The 19904-nt window shown below is 37.6% G+C and overlaps 1 protein-coding gene and 1 long non-coding RNA gene across 2 annotated transcripts in view; one reads left to right on the top strand and one right to left on the bottom strand.

Annotated features, from left to right (window-relative positions):
- The window catches only part of CUNH8orf34 (chromosome unknown C8orf34 homolog), a 412431-nt gene that overhangs the window by 18189 nt on the left and 374338 nt on the right, over positions 1-19904 (top strand).
- On the bottom strand, positions 4126-5858 carry LOC121038150 (uncharacterized). The gene is made up of 3 exons (XR_005794189.1): positions 5849-5858; positions 5135-5138; positions 4126-4158 (listed from the first exon to the last, which is right to left on the bottom strand). It is a non-coding gene; the product is annotated as an uncharacterized LOC121038150 (long non-coding RNA).

The raw sequence follows: 19904 nt of genomic DNA, 5'->3' as shown, positions 1-19904 counted from the left end.
GTGCAGCCGCTCTGGAAAACAGTGTGGATGTTCCTCATAAAATTAAAAATATATCTACCCTACGACCCAGCAATAGCACTGCTAGGAATTTATCCAAGGGATACAGGAGTGCTGATGCATAGGGGCACTTGTACCCCAATGTTTATAGCAGTGCTTTCAATAATAGCAAAATTATGGAAAAAGCCTGAATGTCCATCAACTGATGAATGGATAAAGAAACTGTGATTTATATATACAATGGAATACTAGTTGGTAATGAGAAAGAATGAAATATGGCCTTTTGTAGCAACGTGGATAGAACTGGAGAGTGTTATGCTAAGTGAAATAAGTCATACAGAGAAAGAGAGATACCATATGTTTTCACTCTTATGCGGATCCTGAGAAACTTAACAGAAGACTTTGGGGGAGGGGAAGGGAAGAAAGAAAAAAGAGAGGGAGGGAGCCCAACCATAAGAGACTCTTAAAAACTGAGAGTAAACTGAGGGTTGATGGGGGGTGGGAGGGAGGGGAAAGTTGGTGATGGGCATGGAGGAGGGCACCTGTTGGGATGAGCACTGGGTGTTGTATGGAAACAAATTTGACAATAAATTTCATATTATATATATATATATATATATATATATATATATATATATATATATAAGACTTTCCTCTTCTACTTTTGGAAGTTTCAGACTTAATTGTGTGTGCGGTTTTCCCAGAAATAGTAGGATGCATGATGAGTAATATGTTTACCTTCCTCATGAATAATGCAGTAGCTTTAAGAGTGCTTTCCCTCTTGCCACTACTTTTGCCAGCATATATGCTGTTGTTCATTATTTCAATTCATTTTTTTAAATTCCAACCCACAAAATAGACAGGTAACAAGTACCTTAATCTTTTATTCACATTTTAAGATGTTCTTTCACATACTTCTCCCTAGACATCCTTGAAACCAATCTTCCAATTCTGTTATTTTCAAATCTTCTTAGCCACACTATTATCCACTGCCCATAAATCAGTGAATCCCTATTTCTGGCAATAGATCAATTACAAGGGTAAGTAAATATTCTTAAAGCTTTAGAGCCTTTCTCTCTTTCTTTCTAGAAGACTTCTTGGTGGACATATAATACCTTAATAGTCCACTTGATTCTTTGCCAGTGTGTCATACTGGACCAGGTCTAAACCAGTATCAAGTGTTTTTTGTTTTGTTTTGTTCCTTTTTTTCTCCTTAGTCATGCATCACTAATGAACTCCCCATGAGGATGTACATATAGGTTGAGGGAGAGGCAATGTAGCAGAAGCACATATTTAAGGAATCTGAGCTACCTGCATATGTAACTTACCGTGCTCTGGATTTCTGCTGTGGTGTGGTAGTCAGAGAACGCCCAATTCATAACGGACAGCTCAGATCATGTCCAATAATCAGATGTTCTTCTAGGGCCCAGTAATAAACCAAGAAGACTTCTGCTATCTGGAGAAGCACATAGGACTTTACTAAAATTCTCGTGGGGCCTGTGCATCTTCTCCTGTGCAGGCTTGCTGGCCACTCAGTGCAGCATCCCACTTGGCCCAAGCACTTGGACTATTACTGGATCTCCTGGGACATAAGGATTTAGTGCCAAAACAGCATGTACTACAGCTGGATCTGCAGAAGGGCCTGATGTGCTCTGGACCCCACTCGATAACAGCAGCCCAGGGGTGCCTCGGTGGCTCAGTTGGTTAAGTGTCCAACTCTTGATTTCTGTCCAGGTCATGACCTCATGGTTCGTGAGTTCAAGCCCTGCATCAGACTTTGCACTGACAGTGCAGAGCCGACTTGAGATTCTCTCTCTCTCCCTCTCTCTCTTCCTCTTCCCCACTTGTACTGTCTCTCTCTCTCAAAATAAATAAGTCAGTTTTAACAAATCCCAGAAGCCTAATGCGTTGTTCAGTGTATTCAGGTATTCAGTATGTTCAGTATATCAAAGGCATGCTCCTTTGTAGTGCTAGGTGGTGTGGGTACAGCAGCTTTGGAGAGGATAATCTTGAAGGATTAATGGGCCGTTAGAGACTTCACCTACTTGGGAAATCCCTAAATTTTCATGAGGCCAGACTCTCCATTGTGGTAACTCAAGTCATGTTTCAGCCTTCCACATCCAGTTTCTTTCTCTTTTTGTATAGATTGAGTTGTATTTTGTAGGCTGCCTGTCTGTTCTACTTCTAGGGACACCATGATTAATTTTTAGGCAATATGAAAGACTACTGCTGGTCAGAACATTTTGCTTATCATTTGGTTTCTGTTGCTTATTATCATAAATATGTCTGTCCTGTCTGTGGAAGTTAAGCAGTGCCACCTGAGTGGCTTCCAGAGAAAGCCATCATCCCAGTTGAAAGCAGTCTGTCTTAGTGGCAGGATTTTCTCTGTCTTCCCTGGTCTTTAGAAGACAGCCAACACAGAGTTTTTCAAGGATATTCTCTTGGTCTTCTCCCTGATGTATCTCCTAATTCTTTTTAAAAAATTTTTTAAATGTTTATTTATTTTTGAGGGCGGGGGGGTGGGGAGAGAGAGAGAGAGCGAGAGAGCGAGCACATGAGTAGGGGAGGGGCAGAGAGTGAAGGAGACACAAAATCTGAAGCAGGCTCCAGGCTCTGAGATACCAGCACAGAGCCTGATGCAGGGCTCAAACCCCCAAGCCATGAGATCATGACCTGAGCTGAAGTCAGACGCTTAACCAACTGAGCCACCCAGGTGCCCCTGTATTTCCTAATTCTTTAGTGAAGAGAATGTCCTCATCCCAGTGTAGAGTCAGGGGTGAGTGGAAGTGCAGTTTTCACGTGATAAATTTACTGCACTATTCTTATCTTTCTAAGTCTTTGTACTCTTTCCTTTGAATCATTCTATACTGTAGCGTCTCAACCTCGCTGAATTCAGGACTCTTGAGGCCCCGTGTCAGTCAACCAACCTAACAAACTGTTAGAACATGAAAACTAACACTTTACATAAGTAATGTATAGATTCTCCTGTATCAACCCAGCACAACCCAGTGTTTTATTCCATTTGCTCTGATCTAACATCCTTAGAATTCATTTCTATACATATTTTTGCCAAAATAAATTAGGGAAATCTTACAGGGTGTAAGCTATCTCCTACAGGGTCAACCTTTTTACCTGTCTCCCAGGAAGAAGCTGATAGCTGATTCTGGTTATCAGTCTAAAGGGAAAACAAAGGGGGTGGTTGGGTGAGTCTTAATGAGAAACGTATGCCATTGCAAGGCAACTTCCCAGGTGAGGTTACTCAGAGCCCCAAAGAAAGAAAGACTATCTCCTTAACAAGAAGGACATGATTTCCATAAAATCACCTAGAGCTTTAAGAAATAAGAGATTGTTTTATGGCTGCTGGCGAAGCTTTGTGGTTCTCTGTGAGTTGAGCTGAGAGTAGAGCTCTGAGCTTGCCATTATTTTTGTAAGCTGTCAGTTTAGGCAGATTCCCCCTTAAAGTTATTACTTGTATTCCTTATGATCACCATTATTACAACAGTGGTCAAGTGTAGCAGCCATTCAGTTGCCCAAGACAAAGGCTTCTCCAGGCAATTTATCACAAACATGCATGTTAATATTTTAAAGTGTGATGTGTCTACATGTCACATATTTTTAGTATTATAATTCTCACTGGGTTCAAGCATATGACCAAACAAATCATAAAAGTTCCATCTCCAAGGATCTTGATCCTCAGTACTGATTAGGAGCAAGTTGGAAAACAGAAGCCACATTTCATATTTCAACAGAGATAATATATTATGGGGAATTGGCAGGATAGGGGTTGGAGGACTGAAAAAACAAATAGGGAAAAGCTGGGGTAACTCAAATTCAGTAATTTCAGGAAGCAGCTATATGGAGAGTCTTGGGAACAAAGGGAAGAAACATAGAACCAGGGGAGCACCACTGTCCAAGGTTGGGAGAAGGTGGATATTCCAACTGCAGGGGAGAGAGCAAATTCCCCCTTTCTCTAGATTTTTGTTCTATTCAGTCGCTCAATGGATTGGATGATGGCCATCCGCCTTGGTCAGGACAGTCTTCTTTATTGAACCTACTGATTCAAATGGTGATCTCTCCTGGAGACACCCTCATGGACACACTCAGAAATAGTCTTTTCAGCTATGTGGACATCTCTTAGCCCAGTCAATTTGACACATAAAACTAGTCATCACAGTATTCAATATGGTTTACTTTTGATCCACTGTTCTCCGCTTTAGTGCTTTAGCCAAAATTTCTGAGAGAGCTGGAACTGTCTCATTCCATGTTCTACTTCACTGGTTAATTTGCTAGTAGAATTTATTTCCTTTTCTTAAGTCACAATATATTTCATTTATAGCAGCATATGGCCAAAAAATTAAAATATGTTTTTTTCTACATTCATTTTGAAGTAAATATGTATTTTGGAGTTTATTTCTAAGTTAGTAGTCTTGGTATATCAGAGAATTAAAATAAATACAGCCACAGACATTAATAACAAAAGCAAAATGATATAACTCTTTCTTAAAGTACAGCTATACTTAAGAATTTTTTATTTGAAGATTATATTAGAAACATATTTATATGTCTTCTGGTGTATTAAATAAACCTATAGCAAATACAAGATGCAAACTCTTAATCTTTGATGTTCAGCTTCTCTCTTCGTGACATCAAACTTAAAATGAAAGTTTTCTCCCATTTCTGACTATAGCACAACAGATGTGAACCTATTTTATTATTCATAGTGGATAGGATTTGTTGTAGTTCAAAACTGACCAGACATGGACATTGTTTGAGGGCCCAGCTCTCCACCAAACATAGATAAAAATATTTGAACTTCTTTGTAATTATTCAACTTGAGCTTTGAGATTCAGAGTGAAGCCTTGAGGACACCACGTAGCTCCTAAAATATTAGCCATATTTCTCCCAGTGCTACAAAGAATCCATATGTGAAACATACTAATCAACTAAAGGTAGTTATCTTTATCGTTATCTTTTAAAAAATAAATGATCAAGGCTAACAGAGTTTAAATAATTCGCCCTAGATCATGTCTAAGTGCTAAAACTAGGATTTGCCTTGGGGGAAAATGCTTGGTCTTTGCAATTAAAAATTGTTCAAATACCAATTTCCCCTTTTACTAAAAGTGTGACAGGAAATTACTTAACTCCCTTAACTTTCTTTTAATCAACCATAAAGTAGGGTAAATATTTCCTACCTTAGTGGCTTACTGTGAAGATTAAATAAGGCTATATGCTTTGATTTAGTGACTAGTGTAAAACAAGTCAATAAAAAGTCATTTTCTCTTCTCTCTTCATATAGGAAAAGATGTTATAGAATCAACATCAATAAGATTCTTTGAGATGCTTTCTAACTCTATCAGAGATAGTTCTGTGATGACTCATCCACATCTTAATTGGACTTAATTTTATACCTTTAAGAGAGAGATTTTATTTTTGTGCAGTAAGGTGACACAGGAAATTGAATTTTTGACATGAGCTTTGCCTATATCATGTTCTAACTCAGTAGTTTCCACATGACTTGTTTGTGCAAACCTATTCATAACAGTTGTTTCTTTATGTATCCACATTTATGTGTATGGATGAATTATAGGCATATACAACTGTTTAAAAAATTATACATAATAAGACACATGTGAACAAAGACCTTTTCAAAAGATGAAATAAAAATAAATCTAAGTAGAAGTTCTAATATTTTCTTCCCATTCCCTAACAGACAGTCATGTACACTCCATGGAGAAACCATGGCTCCAACCATATAGTGGGCATGCACAAGCATTTTTAGAATAGAAACTCATTATATCGGATGTTCCTATGTTCCTTTCTGCTTCTGTTGGTATTCTGGTGTCTTTCAAACCCAGAAAACAAATAGGATGACCGAAGACAAGGTAGTCTTTCAATCATGAAAGATTGATTCATGAAGTGTGTGTTATACAGTGGGTCCCTGAGAGTATTATTTTGTTTAGAAAAAAAAGTACAGACTACCTAAAATACTTACATGTCTTGGCCTGTTGTAATCTAGGAATTAGCATGTGCCAGAAGTATGATTAGACTTGATGACACTACATATTATAAATAATATGTAGATGCATTCAGCAAGATAGCCAAGTAGTTAAGAGGTTGGGCTTTAGAGTTAGGCATATCTAGTTTTTAATCAGGTTCTGGAACTTACACTCCTAATCTCCCTCCATCAATCAAGCCATCATCTACCCTACCCTTAACACTTTATGCAGTGCCTGCAACATACCATTAAGTGTACTAGGTGCTGAGCTGTAGAGGACACACAATATTTCATGAGGCAATGTCAAGATCCCTGTCCTTTTTCTCTTCACATTTGTATCCCCAAGGCCTAGAACAATGCATATATTTGTTGTGGGAAGGAAGGAAGGACGGAAGGAGGGAGGGAGAAGGAAGGGAAGGAAGGAAAGGAAAAGATGGGGAGCACCTGGATGGCTCAGTCAGTTAAGCGTCCAACTCAGGTCATGATCTCACAGTCCGTGAGTCCAAGCCCTACGTTGGGCTCTGTGCTTACAGCTGAGAGCCGAGAGCCTGCTTCGGATTCTCTTTCTCCCTCTCTCTCTCTGCCCCTCCCCTGCTTACATTAAAAAAAAAAAAAAAAAAAAAGTCCAAAGAGACTAAGACAGGAATGTACTGTTTTCTTTCGCCTTTTTTTTTCTTATTTGAAAGTTTAAAAGTTTAAAAGCTGAGCCGAGCAACGCTCATAGAGGTCCACTTATGAGAAAGGCAGAAGCAAGAAGCAAGAGTAAGGAGTTGGTAAGCCTATCCTTAGGAGTAAAAGCATGTGGAAGAAGTAGAGGTTTTTAGTTACAATCTCAGTAAGAATCTTCTAAGATTCTGCTACTCACAATTGTATCAAATGTCATGAGTCTCATTGGACGCTGTGCTGTATGAATTGTGAATCCTCAGGAAACATTTACCTGTCCCCCCTCCCCCCCACTTATTTTTAAAAGTAATTTAGTGATTAGTGTTTTTTTTCTATGTCCTGGCGAGCCAATTTTTGCTTTGTTTTGTTTTTCTTAAACCGTATGTGTGAATGTGCTAAGACAGAGAACTGATAACATTGATTTGAAATCACACTATTTGTTTCCTAGTTAATTCATTTACTTGTTTTTCAACAAATATTTATTGATGATTCTATGTCAGTAAATTCTATGTCCAGGTTCTATGCTTGAATGAAATAGACTTCAGAATAAATTCCTTGTCCTCTAAGTTTCTCCATGTCTTGGTTTTTTGGGGAGGGTTAAGATTCTTCTAAGTAGTGGAGAGAGCCTATTTTAGGATGAAGCCCACAGTAGCGACAGCAAAGCAGAGAAGCAGAATGACCAGGTTCTTCCTGGACCCGTCGTGAGATTAATGAGCCCTTCAATCAGTCAACCAACTTGAAGTCTATCAAGCTGAGGACTTTATAGCTACATAAGCCAATCCTACTTATTACTTAAAGTAGTTAGAATTGGATTTTCTATTACTTGCAACCCCAAACATCTTAAACAATTAGATATATATGATAGGTAAGTTGAGGGCGAAATAATAGAAAGGTTGGGGTGTCTGTGTTATGAGGAACATTTATTTTTAAAGTTTGAACTCTGGATCAATACATAAAGAATGATACTAAGAATATCCAACTAAAAATAGAAACCTGACACTATAAATTTCAAAAAGCAAAGCATTATCTTTGAAATGAAAAGGGACAATGAGGTACTGAACACTTATATGATTTCCTATTATTAAATGAGTCTTAAAGTTCTTTAGGGTTTTCAAAGAAAGAAGACTTGATGTGTGAACAAAGTAAGCACACTTTACATGCACTTATTTATATTAATAAAACACATGTGTTTATGTAAGTTAATTAAATTTAACATTAGTACTAATTTGTAAACGAGCCTATAGCTAACCATTGTTTGAAGAGAGAACAAGATGATGGAAGGCTTTAGCTGTTCATGGCTAGTTGAGAATCAGACTTTGCATCTCTGGGACATTCCGGGGTTGCTTCAGTTGTCCATCCCGTGCCTGTACCTGGTGACAAAAATCACTCTTAAGAACAAAACTCCAGAAAGCATCTGTTCCCTTTACCACAAAGGAAAAATGTCTAATGTCGTTTTCACATCATAACAGGGAAACTAACCAAGCAGGAACTTTACCAGCCTCTACCTCTACCTCCCCTGCTCCCTGATAGCATTGACTTGGATAGAATCTATTGGGCTATCATTAAAAAAATTGTTTTAATGTTTATTTTTGAGAGAGAGATACAGAGCATGAGCTGGAGAGGGGCAGAGAGAGAGAGGGAGACACAGAACCCGAAGCAGGCTCCAGGTTCTGAGCTGTCAACACAGAGCCTGACGTGGGGCTTGAACCCACGAAACGCGAGGTCATGACCTGATCTGCAGTCACTTGACAGATTGAGCCACCCAGGTGCCCCTGTTGGGCTGTAATTTTAACCATTGTTGCTACTTTGCTTTTTTTTTTCTGACTTTGGTCCCAAAGTTGCACCTTCATCTGTTCTCTTTTCTTCCATTGCTTAGATCTTTCCTTCATTTCTCTTAGCAATATTATCTGATTCCTTCCATAAGCTGTTGATGTTCAAACAGAGAGACACATACAAAAAGGCAAATAAAATGGAGCACCTGGATGGCTCAGTTGGTTAGGCATTCGACTCTTGATTTCGGCTCATCATGATCTCAAGGTTCATGAATTCAAGCCCTGCCATCAGGCTTCTTGCTGACAGCACGGAGTCTGCTTGGGTCTTTCTCCCCCTTTCTCTGCCCCTCTGCCGTTCTCTCTGTCTCTCAACAAAACAAAACAAAGAACCTTAACAATTTTCAAATAAAATTGGGACCCCTGGGTGACTCAGTCGGTTAAACACCTCACTTTGACCTAGGTCGTGATCTCCTGTTTTGTGAGTTCTAGCCCCTCATTGGGTTCTGTCAGCACAGAGCCCACTTCGGATCCTCTGTCCCCCTCCCTTTCTGCCCTTCTCCTGCTTGCTCTCTCTTTCCCAAAATAAATAAATAAGTAAAAACAATCAAAAAAATCAAATAAGATAAACTTGAGCAGTGTAGGCCACTTTTTATAAAATAAAAAATTTCACATGATTATTTTGGCCACAAATGATCCAGGACACCCTTCTGTTCTTCCTGAGCACATACGTATTACCATCCACCCTTTGTCTTGTTGAATGTTCCCCTGAGGCTCCTCTTATGGTTAGAGAAAATATCTTCAGGGTCATTAAGATTTGTAATATGGCTCAATCTGCCTTTAAATTCACTTGCTAAATTAAAAAAAAAAAAATAAGTAGCTGCATTTTCTCTGACAGGAACAAGATGTACTTGAAAGAGAAATTGAGTTCAGCCCAGAAAAATAAGTTGTAGAGAATGAAAGAAACTTGAAGAGAAATCCGGCATTTAATTATGTTTAATTGTCACTGTGGAAATTTCTGTTTACAGTATTGTCATTTTTAAAATATTTTTAGAAGTGACATTTTGATTAGGATAATTTCCTACTTCCAACATAGTGTGTTTTTATCAGTATTTGACTCCATGGCTGTCAAGCCAGCAAAATTGTTGATAGGTTTTTCAGATTGGATGAATGCAAGCCCCAGATTTCTTGGCTCTAATTGGGGCTTACTGAATGCGTCAATATTTTATTGACATAAAAAACCCAGTTCATGTGACACTACTTAATTCAATTGTACCCCTTGGTAAATAGATACACACAGGACAGTGATGAGGTCAGCAAATGTTTTATTTGTGCAGACAATTTGGAAAGAAACTCAGGTTGAACCCGAGCTTGGAAAAATATATGTATTACTTAATCCAAGGCAATCAAGATTTATAACTCATGCACTTCAGAAAATTCTTTTGGGAAAACATTAACTTCTTTTATGTGTTGAATTATGCCTTCAAGCTACATTTCAACTGAGAGTCCGTATTAATAAATTAGATAATAAAATGTAAGCAGAAAGATGAAAGCTAGTAAGATAAGTTGTCTTAGGGAAAAGAAGGCTTTGAGGTGAAGGAATTACAATTAAGAATTCTACAATAATTATGAACTAAAGCATGAAGGGTTTCAGTTATTTAGTAGAAGAACAGATTAATAAAAGAATACTTAAATATTTTTTTGACTATTTTAAGAAGTACAATAAGAAATTTGACTCTATGGGATTGGCTAGTTTGTCACATTATCTGAAGGAGGAAGAGTGGCTTACGATTCTTTAATAAGAAGGGGAAATGATAAACTTCATGAATTTGTATTCAAAAACCCTGCTCTCAGCTTAAATCTTCCAAAGGGAAGATTTATAGGTTAACTAACCAGACTCTTAATTAGTCCACTTAATCCCTGAATTTCATGTACAGTCAGTACCATAGTTTCCAATTTGCAAATGTTGCTTTTTGAATATTCCATAATCATTGGAAGACCTCCACCATTTATATCCTATGCTTAAAACACCAAAGCATCTGGGGCGCCTGGGTGACTCAGTCAGTTGAGCATCTGCTTCAGTCAGGTCATGGTCTCACAGTTTGTGGGTTTGAGCCCTGCATTGGCCTCTGTGCTGACAGCTCAGTCTGGAGTCTGCTTTGGTTTCTGTGTCTCCCCTCTCTGCCCCTCTCCCACTCATGCTTTGTCTCTCTCTCTGTCTCTCAAAAATAAATAAATGTAAAAAACAATTCAAAAAAATTTAAAAAACCACGCATTTATAAGCTGTAATATGCAATTAAAATAGGCAGTTACAAATTATGTATCTTAAGCATGTTATGTGTGTGTTCCATTTAAAAAAAACTTTTAGGGGCGCCTGGGTGGCGCAGTCGGTTAAGCGTCCGACTTCAGCCAGGTCACGATCTCGCGGTCCGGGAGTTCGAGCCCCGCGTCAGGCTCTGGGCTGATGGCTCAGAGCCTGGAGCCTGTTTCTGATTCTGTGTCTCCCTCTCTCTCTGCCCCTCCCCCGTTCATGCTCTGTCTCTCTCTGTCCCAAAAATAAATAAACATTGAAAAAAAATTAAAAAAAATAAAAATAAAAATAAAAAAATTTTTAAATACCATTGATTAAAAATAGAATTGAAAAATAATCAAAATTAAGTTTTATAACCTCATTATCAGAAGTAACTGTCATTAAAATTTTAACATATTTTCCATTCTTTCTTGTGTATATATGTTATTTAACAAAAGTGATTTATATTATACAAACTGGCAACTTGAAAATTTCAATTAGAAATATATCTTGTAGGGCATCTGGATGACTCAGTCAGTTAAATGTTTGACTTTGGCTCAGGTCATGAGCTCGTGGTTCATGGGTTCAAGGCCTGCATTGGGCTTTGTGTGGACAAGTCAGAGCCTGGAGCCTGCTTTGGATTCTGTGTCTCCCTCTCTTTCTGCCCCTCCCCTGCTTGCGGGTGCTCTCTCAATCTCTCTCTCTCTCTCTCTCTCTCTCTCTCTCTCTGTCTCTCTCTCTCTCTGTCTCTCTCTCTCTCTGTCTCTCTCTCTGTCTCTCTCTCCCCTTTCTTCCTAGGGTAAATTCTTGTTAATATATTTGCTATGTAAAAAGTTGTGCTCAGTTTAGGGAATTTTACATATATTGCCAAACTGTTTTCCAGATTTACAGGTTACAGTCTCAGCAGTGTTGTAGGCTACACTTTTCTTTATATTTTAGCCTCTATTTCCTTATTTGTAAAATAGGAATAATGATAATAATACAGTCCGTTCCCACTTTCTAGGCTTATTGGGAAGACACATTGTAATGACATGTGAAAATGGTTTCTGTAAAGAATTAGAAGCTTGAAGTTTCAAGGTCTCAAGGGAGTTTTCTCCAACACCCTGCAGTTCTCTGTCTTCCTGTGTTTCCGTCAGCCTCTGTGGTTGCTGACTGTCTCTCTCTCTCTCTCTCCCTGTCACCAAGTTCTTATGTGCTAGATACCGAGCCACTCACTTTACCTTCAGTACAAATACAGTGGTCTGAAAAGGTGATATTGTGACCCACTCAATAAGTCAGCTATGCAGTTGCATTTCTTATGTACTTAATCCTTAAAGCTCCACATGCCTTACTAGTTACAAATGACATATCTCCCTCCTGGATTTCCCAGCCTGCTTTGTGTAAGGCCCAGGAAAACCCAAGGGATTATGTAATCTAAACGAGGGGGAGCCATCAGTGCATCTCTTTATGTGCTCTAAATACAAAATGCTTGATTTATAGACTGAGCTTTTTCTTCTGCAAGAGGCCATTCTCTTTGCCATTGTGTGAGTTAACCCCCACATGACTCCAAAGGGTATTTCTATCTATCTGCCCATCTAGAGAAGATTATCTTCCATCAGTCCATGTGGTCCTCTAGTTTCACATAATTTCCAAAATAACTTAAATTTTTTTCTTATTGAGACAATTTATAATGGAATCTCTGGCAGGGAACTGCTGCCATTAGATGACAACCATCACATAATGTCATTTTAGAAGCCATGAGATCTGAGCCTTAGCTTGGAAAGTCCAGAGACTAGCTCTCGATAACCAGCATTGGTGATCAAGCCCTGAAGAAAACCAAACCAAAACCAAACAAACAAACAAACCCCCCCCCAAAAAAAAAACAAAAAAATCCCCAAAACCTCTCATTCTTACTAAAATACATACCGGCCGGGGGAGGACAGCAGCCTGCCACATTTACGTTACAAAAAGAGATTGAGAAATGTATCCTGGACCACAATACTGGTGGGCGTGACCAAGAGTTTGTCTGGGAGCCAAGCTTTATGAAAACAAAGTTATTATTCTAATATATTTCATCAATTTTTTTTTCCGTAAGAGATCTTTATCACTGGGATTGAGAATAGTCAAACTGTACTTTCCAGAATTTTCTCTCCATATGAATGGAGACTCAGGAGATTCTTTAGGGACATTGATTGGAACAGCAGGAACTGGATGTGTTGGCATCAAGCTAAGATGTTCCATACGTTAATCTTACAAAAGGAAGGTTTAGTTTTTGCAACAAGATAAATACTTGCAGACTAGTTATTAAGATCCTCCCCCCACCCCATGGGGCTTAGATGAGCACTGCCAGTGTTTGCCTCTTGACTCTACTTTTTATACTTCCATAACTGGCCATCGTCCCTTCCAGTGGACAAACTTGTTTCTTTTTAGCTTTGTCAAGTGCAGCCATATAGGAAGGAAGCCTCTTTTTTTTTTTTTTTAATTAAAAAAATTTTTTAAAAATGTTTATTTATTTTTGAGAGAGACAGAGACAGAATGCGAGTGGGTTAGGGGCAGAGAAAGAGGGAGACACAGAAGCAGAAGCAGGCTCCAGGCTCTGAGCTGTCAGCACAGAGCCCGATGTGGAGCTCAAACTCAGGAGCTATGAGATCATGACCTGAGCTGAAGTCGGATGCTCAACCGACTGAGCCACCCAGGTGCCCCGGAAGGAAGCCTCTTTTTCTTTTTTTCTTTTATTTATTTTTTACATTTATTTATTTTTGAGACAGAGAGAGACAGAGCATGAACGGGGGAGGGTCAGAGAAAGAGGAAGACACAGAGTCTGAAACAGGCTCCAGGCTCTGAGCTGTCAGCATAGAGCCCGATGTGGGGCTCGAACTCACGGACCGTGAGATCAAGACCTGAGCCAAAGTCGGACGCCCAACCGACTGAGCCACCCAGATGCCCCAGGAAGCCTCTTTTTAGATGACTTTTTATATCTATGCTTTCACCTTTTATGTGTGGTTATTACAGATTTTTCCTTATTATTTCATTTATTTATCTCATAAGTTTTTAAGGAGTACCAAATCTATAACCTGCAACACTTAAACCACGAGTTGTTTAATGCTTTTAATGATGCTATTGTTTTTATCATGTCCAGTTTGCATGTGAAGGATCTTAGCTTTATAGAGTTGACATAACTTTCCCAAAATATACAGAGTACAATTAGAGGAGATGATATCAACCTGGGATATGTCTGAAGCCAAAGCCTGTACTTAAAATTTTTTTTTCATTGTTACTTTTTCAGCTTTATTGAGATATGACTGACTTCAGACATTTAAGATGTACAAAGTGTTGATTTTGTATACTTATATATTGCAACATAATCACCACTATAGTATTAGTTAACACCTCTAATACTCTACTACAAAAGGTCGCATAAGTACTTTTTTTCTTTTATGGTGAGAACATTTAAGATCTACTCTGTTAGCAAGTTTCAGGCATATAGTACAGTATGTTAACTGTAACCACAAGCTGTATGTTAGAACTTACTTCTCTTATAAATGGAAGTTTATACTCTTTGACCAGCATCTCCTCATTTCTTTACTCCTCTATTCCAGTGGCCACCATTCTACTCTCTATTTCTATAAGTTGGGCTGTTTTAGATTCTGCATATAAGTGATATGATACAATATTTGTCCCTTTTTGTCTGACTTATTTGACTACAATGCTTCAAGTTTAATCCATGTTATTGTAAATGTTGTTTTTCTCATGGCTAAATGATATTCCATTGTGTGTATACAAACTACATTTTCTTTATTCATTCATCTGTTGCTGGACACTTAGGTTGTTTCCATATCATATCTTGGCCATTGTGAGTAATGCTGCAAGGAACATGGCCATGCAGATGTTTCTTTGAGATCCTGTTTTCATTTCTTTTGGATATGTACCTGGAAGTGGGATTGCTAGATCATCTGATAGTTTCATTTCTAGCTTTAAATTTTAATTTTTAAATGAACCTCCATATTGTTTTCCATAATGGCTGTATCAGTTTATATCTTCACCAACAATGCACAAAGGTTTCTTTTTCTCCACATTCTCACCAACACTTATTATCTCTTGGTTTTTTTGATGATCAAAGCTCATACTTTTAACTACTAGGATAGTTTGCCCTCTGTCTCCTTAGATTCTTTACACTGCTTATTAGCATCCACCACCCACATGTGGCAATTAAATTAAATTAAAAATTCAGTCCTCAGGTCTCACTAGCTGCATTTCAAGAATTCAGCAGTAACATGTGGCTACTGTATTAAACACAATGGACATAGGTTATTGCCCTTGTTGCAGAATAGTTTATTGGGCATTGTTGCCTTAGATTCAGAAGTATTTCTGTTTCTTCTCCTTTCTGGCTTCCCACTATTTAATACAGCGAGATGCCATCTTCCCTGGGCTCGTGAGACACCAGTTTTCCTCCTGTTTTTTTTTTTAGGCTATTTCTTCTCAGTCTTCTACCTCTACCAACTCTTTAAATGTTTTATATTCTCAGGGCTCAGTCCTATAGCTCATCCACCTCTATGGAGTCAAATGCTTTCTGTCTGCTGACAATTCTGAGTTTTATACTTTCACTTCATGTCATGTCTTCTGATATGTCTACTTTATATCCTTGCTGCTTAGATTTGTTGACAGCTCCATCCTCCCGGGAAGGAAGAGGCTCCTTAGACAAGGACTAGGAAATGACAGCATGGTTCTAGTGAGCAGAAGAAGAGTGGACCAGATACTGAATTCCTATGTGCTCTTAAGTGTAGCAAAGTTGAATGATGGCATCAGGCCAAACATTTGGAAATGCACAAGACAGGGAAGAAGTAGCTGTCATCCTAGGTCCCGTACACACTTGAAAGTAAAGTTATCCAAGGCCATCATCATGACTTTGTTCATATCTGTTTTCTTACTTCCTAGTCTTAGCAAAATTTTGTTGAAAATTCTGAACTTACTTCAACTGTTCTATATGGAACATATTAAAGGAGAGAACATTTTGCCTAAATTTGGGGAAGATTGTTAACCATAAAATCGTGTCCTCTGTCCCTCCATCCCTTCATCTTCTACTTGAGACCCATGGGATGGTGACCGTGATCATTCACAAGCTGCTTCAAGGATCTGTGTCTTCCTTGTGCGGTTTAGACATTTCCCCATCATAAGATTTCCCTTTAAGTATTAACATTGAAATTTGTAGTACTTATGCTGCTAAAAATACAGATCCTCTTCAAACTGTATACTGGGAGGAAATATATTTGGGTCTCAAATGTTCCTTTAAGGTTTCAAGCCCAATATATACATCTACACTTGCAATGTGAAAATGATCAATAAGCTTCTCAGTTATCATATCCAGATTTATACTTCAAGCCGTAGAGTGTACAAAAGCACACCTTTCAGTAAAAAAAAATAAGGGAAAAAACTTCCCCACCCAACACTACAGCCCATCCTCATTCTTTAACTTGTGGTAAGAATTGCTCATTTCTTTTCTATGGCCATTGGCTATCTCCATGAATATTTTTCATCCATGTGCCTGGGAGTTATCTTGGTATGAGGTACCAAAAGAATATTTGTTGAATGAAAAAATCCAGGTTTGTATCATTAAGCAGTCTAACTGAACCTGTGCATCCTCTCCAATTGGGTGGAAAGACTATTTCTCTTCCACTAAAAGCAATACACAAGACTTTGGGATAGCTATGGGTGTATTTTAAGCAGTCTGCCATTCACATATGTGTTGTGTTTAGAAGAAGATACTTAATAACACTGTCCTTCATCAGCAGTTATAATGAGAGGGAAAGTTTCACCTTTTTAAAATAACTTGAACTAAAGCTAAATGCTTTAGAGATGGAAATTTGGCTTGTTCCAAATATATTTTCTGAAACTACATTTAAAAAATTTTGTTTGCATCTGAAGTCAATGTCAATTTAGAGTTCCTAACCCTCTTGTTTGAAGTTTTAATAGGTCCTTAATTATAGAGGGAAAAGATGCCCACAGCAAAAACAATGGATCAAAAGAACACAGATTCAAGGACTTTTGCCAGTTTAGTGTTCACAATACAAATATATTGCTGTTTGCATCAAAAAAGATGCTTGGTAGAAGCCAGTATGAATTTACTGCATAAAGGCAAAATTTAGCCTCTGCTGTTGTTGATTACTATCAGATTAGTAGGCTAAAATTGGTTGTTTAAATACATAAAAATACTTTGACAAGGAAATTGATTCGGCCATTATGTGTAGACATAACTGTTATTTCCCCTCAGCCAAAGGCATTGTTCTCTATCTGCATATAGTTTGAAAGATTGGAAATGTAGGTTCTAATAATACGATGGCACAAAGCTCATGGTGGGAGCAGATGGTGAAATTTTAACAGATGACATGGAGAAAGTAGAATAATTCAAATTTTATTTTGCTAATATATTTTCTATCAAAGAGGATTATCTTTAAACACTTAAAACAAGATGTTCTTGATTAAGAAGAAGCTGAAGACCAAGAAATGAGAAAAAAATAATGCAATATGCTTTTAATGAGCTGAAAATCTTTTGGCTCAGAGTAGTTATATCTTTGTGAATTTAAACAATTGACGTCATAGAACTACAGTGTACCTTCTTTAATTACTAAACTGACATCTAACTACAATTACTATGTGCCAGTCACTGTTTTAAGCACTAGAATATTATCTTATTTGATTGTCACAATAGCCCTATGTGGTAATTTTGTTAGTTCCTTTTTAGTGATAAGGTATTGAGGCATAGAGAAGTTAACTTGTCTAAGGTCACACATGAATCAAGTGGAGGGACTAAGATTTCAACCCAGGTACTTTGATATCAGTATCCATGGAGCTAATCCCCGTACCTTCCTTGTCAAGCTGAAACACAGAAATGCCAAAAGACTGAAGATAGGAGAGAGATTTTTAATTTTCAAGATAGTAGACTAGATATATTCTGGAATCACCAGAAGACAAGATTAATTGGTCTAGAGTCAAATTATAGAATTTTTTTTGGCAGAATAATGTCTTTTAAAAAATTATTAAAATGTAGTTGACATCATGTTACATTAGTTTCAGGTGTACAGCATAGTGATTCAAAAAGTCTATACGTTATGCTATGCTCATCTGTCGCCATGAGATGCTATTACAATAACATTGACTATATTCCCTATGTTGTACCTTTCATCCCCATGACTTCCTCATTCCATAACTGGAAGCCTATTTCTCCCACTTCTGTTTAACCATTTTTGTCCATCCACTACCCCCCCGCCCCTTGGCAACCATCAGTTCTCTGTATTTGTGGATCTGTTTCTGCTTTTTTGTTTCTTTTTTTTTAAGATTCCACACATATTTTGTTTTTTAAATCCCACATATAAGTGAAACCATATGGTATTTGTCTTTCTCTGAGTTATTTCACTTAGCATACATAATGCTCTCTAGGTCTATCCATATTGTTGCAAATGGCAAGATCTCATTTTTTTTTTTTTTGGTTCAGCAATACTCCATTGTATATACATTACACACACACACACACACACACACACACACACACAAACACATAACACCGCATCATCCTTATTCATTTATCTATCTATGAACACTTGGGTTGTTTCCATATCTTGTTTATTGCAAATAATAATGCAACACACATTAGGGTGCATTTCTCTGAGTTGTTGTTGCTGCTGTTGTTTTTAATTTGGGTAAATATCCAACAGTGGAATTATTAGATCATGTGGTAGTTTTATTTTTAATTTTGGGGAAATCTCCATACTGTTTTCTACAGTGGCTCTATCAACTTACAGTCTCACCAATAGTGTACAAGGGTTCCGTTTCCTCCACATCCTTGCCAACACTTGTTACTTCTTTTTTTGATTCTAGCCATTCTGACAGGTGGTTTTGATTTGCATTTTCCTGATAAATAGTGATAAATAGTGATATTGAGCATCTTTTCATATGTCTGTTGGCCATCTGTTTGTCTCCTTTGGAAAAAAAATTCTATTCATGTCCTCTGCCCATTTTTTAAATTGGGTTATTTAAACTTTTGTGTGTATTGAGTTGTGAAAGTTCGTTATATACTTTGGATATTATCAGATACATCATTTGTGAATATCTTCTCCCATTCAGTAGGTCATCTTTTCTTTCATTTTGTTGATGGTTTTCTTCTTCTGTGCAAAAGCTTTTATCTTGATGTAGTACCAATAGTTAATTTTTGCTTTTGTTTCTCTTGCCTGAGGAGATCTAGCTAGAAAAATGTTGCTAAAGCCGATGTCAAATAAATTAGTGCCTCTGTTCTCTTCTAGAAGTTTTATGGTTTCAGGTCCCACATTTAGGTCCTTAATCCATTTTGAGTTTATTTTTGTGTATAATGTAAGAAAGTTGTCCAGTTTTATTGTTTTGCATGTACCTATCCAGTTTTCCCAGCACCATTTGTTGAAAAGACTCTTTTTCCTATTGAATATTCTTGCTTCCTTTGTCAAAGATTGTTAATCCATATAACCGTGGGTTTATTTTTGGGCTCTTTGTTCTGTTCTGTTGCTCTAGTATCTGTTTTTCTTTCAGTATCATACTGTTTCGGTTACTACAGCTGTGTAGGATATCTTGCAATCTGAGATAGTGATATCTCCAGTTTTTTTCTTCTTATTCAAGATTGCTTTGGCTATTTGGGGTATTTTGTGGTCCCCTGCAAAATTTAGGGTTATTTGTTCTAAATTTGGGTTCTTTGAAAAATGCTGTTGGTATTTTGATAGGAATTGCATTAAACTTGTATACTGCTTTTGGGTATTATGGACGTTTTAACAATATTAGTTCTAAATGAGCATGGACTGACTTTCCATTTGTTTGTGTCATATTTAATTTCTTTTATCAATGTTTTATAGTTTTCAGAGTACAGGTCTTTCAGCTCCTTTGTTAAGTTTATTCCTAGCTTGTTTATTCTTTTGGGGGCAATTGCAAATGGCATTACTGTCTTGATTTCTCCTTCTGCTGCTTTATTATTAGTGTATAGAAATGCAATGGATTTCTGTATATTGATTTTGTATCCTGCGATCTTACTAATTTATCAGTTTTAGTAGTTCTTTGATAAAGGCTTTAGGGTTTTTTATATATAGTATCATGTCATCTACAAATAGTGAAAGTTTTACTTCTTCCTTACCAATGTGGATGCATTTTCCTTCCTTCCTTCCTTCCTTCCTTCCTTCCTTCCTTCCTTCCTTCCTTC

The sequence above is a fragment of the Herpailurus yagouaroundi genome, unplaced genomic scaffold, assembly GCF_014898765.1.
Source record: "Herpailurus yagouaroundi ecotype Mexico unplaced genomic scaffold, PumYag 165, whole genome shotgun sequence".
In the NCBI taxonomy this organism is placed as follows: domain Eukaryota; kingdom Metazoa; phylum Chordata; class Mammalia; order Carnivora; family Felidae; genus Herpailurus; species Herpailurus yagouaroundi.
This window is presented reverse-complemented; position numbering and strand designations above follow the sequence as displayed.